The 7,453-nt window shown below is 48.8% G+C and overlaps 3 non-coding genes across 3 annotated transcripts; 1 reads left to right on the top strand and 2 right to left on the bottom strand.

Moving 5' to 3' along the window:
- Positions 1-1,496: 1,496 nt before the first annotated feature.
- On the top strand, positions 1,497-1,568 carry TRNAP-AGG (transfer RNA proline (anticodon AGG)). The gene has a single exon. It is a non-coding gene; the product is annotated as a tRNA-Pro (tRNA).
- Positions 1,569-3,679: 2,111 nt separating this feature from the next.
- TRNAP-AGG (transfer RNA proline (anticodon AGG)) lies at positions 3,680-3,751 on the bottom strand. Its single transcript has one exon. It is a non-coding gene; the product is annotated as a tRNA-Pro (tRNA).
- Positions 3,752-6,899: 3,148 nt separating this feature from the next.
- TRNAP-AGG (transfer RNA proline (anticodon AGG)) lies at positions 6,900-6,971 on the bottom strand. The gene has a single exon. It is a non-coding gene; the product is annotated as a tRNA-Pro (tRNA).
- Between the last annotated feature and the right edge of the window lie 482 nt (positions 6,972-7,453).

The following is a 7,453-nucleotide window of genomic DNA, read 5'->3' as shown; positions in this document are numbered from 1 at the left end:
TGTCTTCCCGTTACTGCTTCAGTGAATATCGCAGACCTCCAGCGTGCCCAGCAGATCCAGTGCAAAACCAGCGCGAAAATCTTACTGGTTCCGCATTGGAGACGCTGGTTTTTGCAATAGGGGACTGTTCACTCCTGTGCTGGGCTCGTTGGTCTAGGAAAGTGCTTAGGGTTCTGGCATGGGGAGTGGTCATCGACACCCAATGTTTTTGCCAACGTAACCCGGGTCACAACACCGGTGAAGTATTTGGGCGTACCTTTGGAATGCTATGAAGACAGTGATTCATTCTGGCGTGCACAAGCTCAAGAAATAAGCGAGAAGGTCGACAAGTGGAAAGGGGCGCCGCTATCTATCTTCGCACGAGCCACTGTGTGCAATCTGTTTTTTGTGGAAAAGTTGTGGTATGTCATGCAGGTACTTCATTGTTCCAGGTTAAATGTACAAAAGCTTCATCGAGTTTTTTTCAGTATTTGGGCATCCAAATGGGAAAGGTGTAGCCGAGATAACTTGTTTCGCCGGGTTCGAGAAGGTGGACTTGGCCTTGCTCATCTATTTGTACGCCAACTGGTTAATCGTTTTATTTTCCTCCGTGACGTCTCAGACCCTTTCTTACGTACTGCGTGCCAAGTAAGGCTCGTGCGGGCAGTGCCCAATTTTGTTGTCTCTACGAGAAGTATTCCAGGGCGAATTTCCAAGTTTTTTCAAGAAATAGTAAGCAGTGTCCGAATTTTAACTGCTTGTTTTTCGGTAGAATACTTGAGTACAATCAAAAAGAAGAAACTGTACAACGATATTTGTGACAACCTTTTTCCTCTTCCTATGTAGAGAGCCTTGTACAGCGAGAGTCTAGGTCAAGACGTATTAAAACGCGTGAAAAGAATGCCAGTTTCTCCGGGGGTAAAGACGTTTTTCTTTAAGCTACATACAGGTACATTATCGGTGAAAACATTTTTCGAAGACAAGGGTTTTTATCTGCCTTGGGGATCACAATGCCTAATATGTAAACAACCAGAGACAATAGACCATGTTTTTCTGCACTGCTGGGAGGGGATTTATTTTTGGGACGTATTACAAAGAACACTTAAAAAGAATTACCTTTAGATCCACACGGAATCAGGTTCCTGCCGACAGATAATGAAGATGATGTACCCCTAGACACCGTAATGTTGCTAGGATTACACAGTCTTTGTCGGTCCCGAATGGCGGGCTTCCACGTTGACCCTGAAGCTCGCCCTGCAAGGCTCTACTTTCGCGAGTGTATGTACACCTTTGTTGAAATGCACAAAGCGATGAGTGCAGTCCCAGCATCGGTGGGGAAAGTTGAACCATTGGTAGAGTTGAAAGAATTTTAACTCGACAACGTCAACCCCAATAGGGTCAACGGCTTTTTTACCTGTGTCATATTTATGTGAACATTACGAGCTGGAGTGTTCAGTTCAATTTGTGTGTCAACCTTGGTTATGTGTATGACAGCCTGCAAGAAAGGAAAAAAAAAAGGCTCGTTGGTCTAGGGGTATGATTCTCGCTTAGGGTGCGAGAGGTCCCGGGTTCAATTCCCGGACGAGCCCGCTCTTCTTTTTCTTTGCGCTGGTGGCAGCCTCTGCTTTTGCTAATCGCACGGTCATTTCGTAGCCTGCGTCGTTGTCTGCCTTGCCGCTGCACTCATTCATGCACCATTAAACACTAAGCAGAGAGCACCTGTTAATTCTTCATTTATGGTTTGCCCCTTGTCTGGTAGGATAGAAATTAACTGAGCGACTGTTCACTCCTGTGCTGGGCTCGTTGGTCTAGGGGGATTCTGCTTCCGGCCACGCCAGTGAACGGACGCAGGATGCAGGGCTCCTCAGGAGCGGCTTCAGCGGCCATGTCAGGCCGCGGTAACAGGATTTCTGAACAGGAAAATACTTATCAGGTTGTTTTGCCTGCACTGCCAACAGGTCGGTTTGTTTTGAATACCGTTTTTTTGCACGCCGATATCAGGGCCCGCCCGTACCAGGTGGAAGATTTCCGGGATGCGTTAGCGCAGCACTCGCTAATACCCGATGCTATCGCAATGGGGGCGTATCGGATGAGCCACGTCTGGGCCGTCACTCTCAAGGATACTGAAGCAGTGACCAAGATTGTGAGTGTAGGTGAGCTTTGTGTGAAAAACGGTCGCTGCTTGGTGATAGACCCGGCGAACCAGGACGTGCGGCTGAAACTTCACTGGCTGCTACACAACATGCGAGACGAGGATGTTCGTGCTGCCTTTGCGCCGTACGGAAAGGTATCCGAAGTTACACGGGAGCGCTCGCGAGTTCAAGGTATGTTTGAAAAGGGCTCAACTACTAGACTCGTCACGTTGAAGCTAAAAGCTGGCATGAAGCTCGACGACCTGCCGCATCAGCTGAATGTTAGCGGTGAGCTGGCGCTCGTTATTTTGCCAGGCAGAAGATGTAATTGATTACATCTTCTGATGCTTCCGTTGACGCGCCTTCATGGTCCTGTGACGGATCTTGCAATGCTTGCCGAGTTTCATTCTCTTGACTGGGCACCGTCACCTTATGCTTTGATAAAACAGTCATAGAAGGCGCGTCCTGTTTTGTTGACTGACCTCGAATGTCAGCAGCCTCCTCCGCATCCACCTCGTCCATTATTAACTCCGACGACTCTTCGCTGGCCCAGGTCCGGCAATGCTAGCGTAGGTACGAGCAGACTGGCTGTCTTCATGCCCGAACCGTCGACAGGTTCCGCAGCGAGGAACCCGGCACTCTTTGCGGATGTGACCCGTACTCCGGCAGCGTAGGCACAGGGGGGGGGGGTGGGGGGGGGGGGGGTCTGCCTGGCAAAATAACGAGCGCCAGCTCACCGCTAACATTCAGCTGATGCGGCAGGTCGTCGAGCTTCATGCCAGCTTTTAGCTTCAACGTGACGAGTCTAGTAGTTGAGCCCTTTTCAAACATACCTTTAACTCGCGAGCGCTCCCGTGTAACTTCGGATACCTTTCCGTACGGCGCAAAGGCAGCACGAACATCCTCGTCTCGCATGTTGTGTAGCAGCCAGTGAAGTTTCAGCCGCACGTCCTGGTTCGCCGGGTCTATCACCAAGCAGCGACCGTTTTTCACACAAAGCTCACCTACACTCACAATCGTGGTCACTGCTTCAGTATCCTCGAGAGTGACGGCCCAGAAGTGGCTCATCCGATACGCCCCCATTGCGATAGCATCGGGTATTAGCGAGTGCTGCGCTAACGCATCCCGGAAATCTTCCACCTGGTACGGGCGCGCCCTGATATCGGCGTGCAAAAAAACGGTATTCAAAACAAACCGACCTGTTGTCAGTGCAGGCAAAACAACCTGATAAGTATTTTCCTGTTCAGAAATCCTGTTACCGCGGCCTGACATGGCCGCTGAAGCCGCTCCTGAGGAGCCCTGCATCCTGCGTCCGTTCACTGGCGTGGCCGGAAGCAGAATCCCCCTAGACCAACGAGCCCAGCACAGGAGTGAACAGTCGCTCAGTTAATTTCTATCCTACCAGACAAGGGGCAAACCATAAATGAAGAATTAACAGGTGCTCTCTGCTTAGTGTTTAATGGTGCATGAATGAGTGCAGCGGCAAGGCAGACAACGACGCAGGCTACGAAATGACCGTGCGATTAGCAAAAGCAGAGGCTGCCACCAGCGCAAAGAAAAAGAAGAGAGGGCTCGTCCGGGAATTGAACCCGGGACCTCTCGCACCCTAAGCGAGAATCATACCCCTAGACCAACGAGCCTTTTTTTTTTCCTTTCTTGCAGGCTGTCATACACATAACCAAGGTTGACACACAAATTGAACTGAACACTCCAGCTCGTAATGTTCACATAAATATGACACAGGTAAAAAAGCCGTTGACCCTATTGGGGTTGACGTTGTCGAGTTAAAATTCTTTCAACTCTACCAATGGATCAACTTTCACCACCGATGCTGGGACTGCACTCATCGCTTTGTGCATTTCAACAAAGGTGTACATACACTCGCGAAAGTAGAGCCTTGCAGGGCGAGCTTCAGGGTCAACGTGGAAGCCCGCCATTCGGGACCGACAAAGACTGTGTAATCCTAGCAACATTACGGTGTCTAGGGGTACATCATCTTCATTATCTGTCGGCAGGAACCTGATTCCGTGTGGATCTAAAGGTAATTCTTTTTAAGTGTTCTTTGTAATACGTCCCAAAAATAAATCCCCTCCCAGCAGTGCAGAAACACATGGTCTATTGTCTCTGGTTGTTTACATATTAGGCATTGTGAACCCCAAGGCAGATAAAAACCCTTGTCTTCGAAAAATGTTTTCACCGATAATGTACCTGTATGTAGCTTAAAGAAAAACGTCTTTACCCCCGGAGAAACTGGCATTCTTTTCACGCGTTTTAATACGTCTTGACCTAGACTCTCGCTGTACAAGGCTCTCTACATAGGAAGAGGAAAAAGGTTGTCACAAATATCGTTGTACAGTTTCTTCTTTTTGATTGTACTCAAGTATTCTACCGAAAAACAAGCAGTTAAAATTCGGACACTGCTTACTATTTCTTGAAAAAACTTGGAAATTCGCCCTGGAATACTTCTCGTAGAGACAACAAAATTGGGCACTGCCCGCACGAGCCTTACTTGGCACGCAGTACGTAAGAAAGGGTCTGAGACGTCACGGAGGAAAATAAAACGATTAACCAGTTGGCGTACAAATAGATGAGCAAGGCCAAGTCCACCTTCTCGAACCCGGCGAAACAAGTTATCTCGGCTACACCTTTCCCATTTGGATGCCCAAATACTGAAAAAAACTCGATGAAGCTCTTGTACATTTAACCTGGAACAATGAAGTACCTGCATGACATACCACAACTTTTCCACAAAAAACAGATTGCACACAGTGGCTCGTGCGAAGATAGATAGCGGCGCCCCTTTCCACTTGTCGACCTTCTCGCTTATTTCTTGAGCTTGTGCACGCCAGAATGAATCACTGTCTTCATAGCATTCCAAAGGTACGCCCAAATACTTCACCGGTGTTGTGACCCAGGTTACGTTGGCAAAAACATTGGGTGTCGATGACCACTCCCCATGCCAGAACCCTAAGCACTTTCCTAGACCAACGAGCCCAGCACAGGAGTGAACAGTCCCCTATTGCAAAAACCAGCGTCTCCAATGCGGAACCAGTAAGATTTTCGCGCTGGTTTTGCACTGGATCTGCTGGGCACGCTGGAGGTCTGCGATATTCACTGAAGCAGTAACGGGAAGACACTGGCTGCACTGGTGTGATGGAAGAAAAAGGCTGGGATTAGCCTTTTGACGCTGGATGTGTCGCTGGCATCCGCGATGCACTGGGAGAAGCGCTGTATGTGCGCTGGGGCCGCACTGGTCCCAGTGCCCCAGTATAGCCGGTGCGGCCTGCGGCGTCAGCCGGAGTAGCATCCCTCAGGGGCCAACAGGGCAACAGCGTACTTTCAATCGACCATCGGGGGGCATATGAAAAATATGGTTCAAGCAAGCGCTTTTTGCGGCGAAGTCGTTGCGGATTTGTAAGAAAACAAAGGCAGTATCTTTTTTCTAGAGCTTCCATGTTTCCATAGGTCGTTTCGAGCGTTTCGAGAGAGACAACGACCGCCGCGCCTCGATCTCATGACACACTGGCGATTAACGCACAACTAAAGCTGGAATTGAATAATGTGGGCTACCATGCATAACCAACTTCACAGCTGATTTTAAGGGCACTCTAACACAATGATTACTGTCAAAATGTTCAATGCGGGCTCAATCGCATGAGAGCGTAGCCTGCACCACGGCCCAGTATAAACAGCAGAAAGAAAAACTAAAACCAGGAAGAGAGTAGCTTATCGAGCGATGGGCCCATGAGAGAAAAAGCAACAACATAGCTTGTAATACATAACATTTGGCGTGTTTCTCAAGCATTTGCGCTCCTTCTTACTCTGCGTATCAAGCAGCCGAGCCCTCGGTCATCGCAACGCTTCCCGCAATGTTTACATACAAATAAGGTTTAATTACACGCAATTAGGGCCATCGCTGCGGCACTTGCCGGTATTGAAGCTCGGTCGCACTTTTTTCCTTGAAGGCTTCTACTAAAGCTCCGTGTTCAGCGAAAATTACGCCTACGGCAGCAGAGCACCACCCAAGAGCCGGCGTTGGTAAATTTGCCAGCGATGTCGAACTCCACATGTTAAAATGATTCCAGTGCACAAAAAAGCGCGCATAGGCACCCAGAACATTAGTTGCAAGTCGTGAGAGCAGACAGCAAGCTAAAATGATCAAGAAGTTGCAATTGTTAGAGCGGTAGCAATGGCCTGTAGACTGCGAAACATGAAGTCCCAGCCTTATAAATGCGGTTCATAACATAAAAAGCAGAACTGTTTCAGGAAAATCCAGTTCTCGGCGTGGCCGAGTGGTTAGCGTGCTGAGCTAGTAATTGATAAGCACCTAGGAACGTAGTTGGAGGCGCGCGCTTGGTGCACTAATATATTTTTTCACTTTTTTAGGTTTTTTTTTATGTACCTAACTTGTTTCCTTACTTCTTACTTTTTAATTTTTATCCCACGCCTTTTTTTCTCCGGGCGAACAGTGCCGCCAGTGCGAAGCGTCCCAGTATGCCGCGTCCCAGTGCGCCCAGTTTCCAGCGTCATACTGGGACCATAATCAGGTATTGCGCTGGAGCGCTAGCACCCAGTGGCACTGGTTTTCGCAATAGGGTCGCTCAGTGAATTTCTATCATATCTGACAAGGGGCAAACCATAAATGAAGAATTAACAGGCGCTCTCTGCCTGAGTGTTTAATGGTGCATGAATGAGTGCAGCGGCAAGTCAGCCAACGACGCAGGCTACGAAATGAGCGTGGGATTAGCAAAAGCAGTGGCAGCCACCAGCGCAAGGAAAATGAAGACAGGGCTCGTCCGGGATTTGAACCCGGGACATCTCGCACCCTAAGCGAGAATCATACCCCTAGACCAACGAGCCCTTTTCTTTCTTTATTGCCGGTCATCACCAACACAAAACCAGCAAAAACGCGCTACAAACGGAATGCTCACAGCAGAGCGATTACCACAAGCATGACACTGTTAATACAGAAGCCGGCAGGCTCATACGAGTTGCCTTTGTCAAGTTAAAATTCCTTCAGCTCGCATAGTGGTTCGACTCTTGAAATCCAGTCTGGCACAGTGGTCTTCAATTTGTGCATTTCAACCAATGCGTGTATACTCTAGCGAAGGTAGAGCCTTGCAGGGCGGGCGTCAGGGTCACAGCGAAAACCCGCCATTCTGTACCGCCATAGACTGTGCAGGCCTATTAGCATAACCGTATCAAGTGGAATCCCATCATTATTTTCAGTTGGCAGGAATCTGATCCCGTATGAGTCTAACGGTAATTCATTTTTAACAGTTCGTTGCAGCACATCCCCAAAAATAGACGCCCTCCCAACAGTGCAGAAATACATGGTCTAT

The sequence above is a fragment of the Amblyomma maculatum genome, chromosome 4 (assembly GCF_055883805.1).
Source record: "Amblyomma maculatum isolate TAMU_Amacu chromosome 4, ASM5588380v1, whole genome shotgun sequence".
Lineage (NCBI taxonomy): Eukaryota > Metazoa > Arthropoda > Arachnida > Ixodida > Ixodidae > Amblyomma > Amblyomma maculatum.
This window is presented reverse-complemented; position numbering and strand designations above follow the sequence as displayed.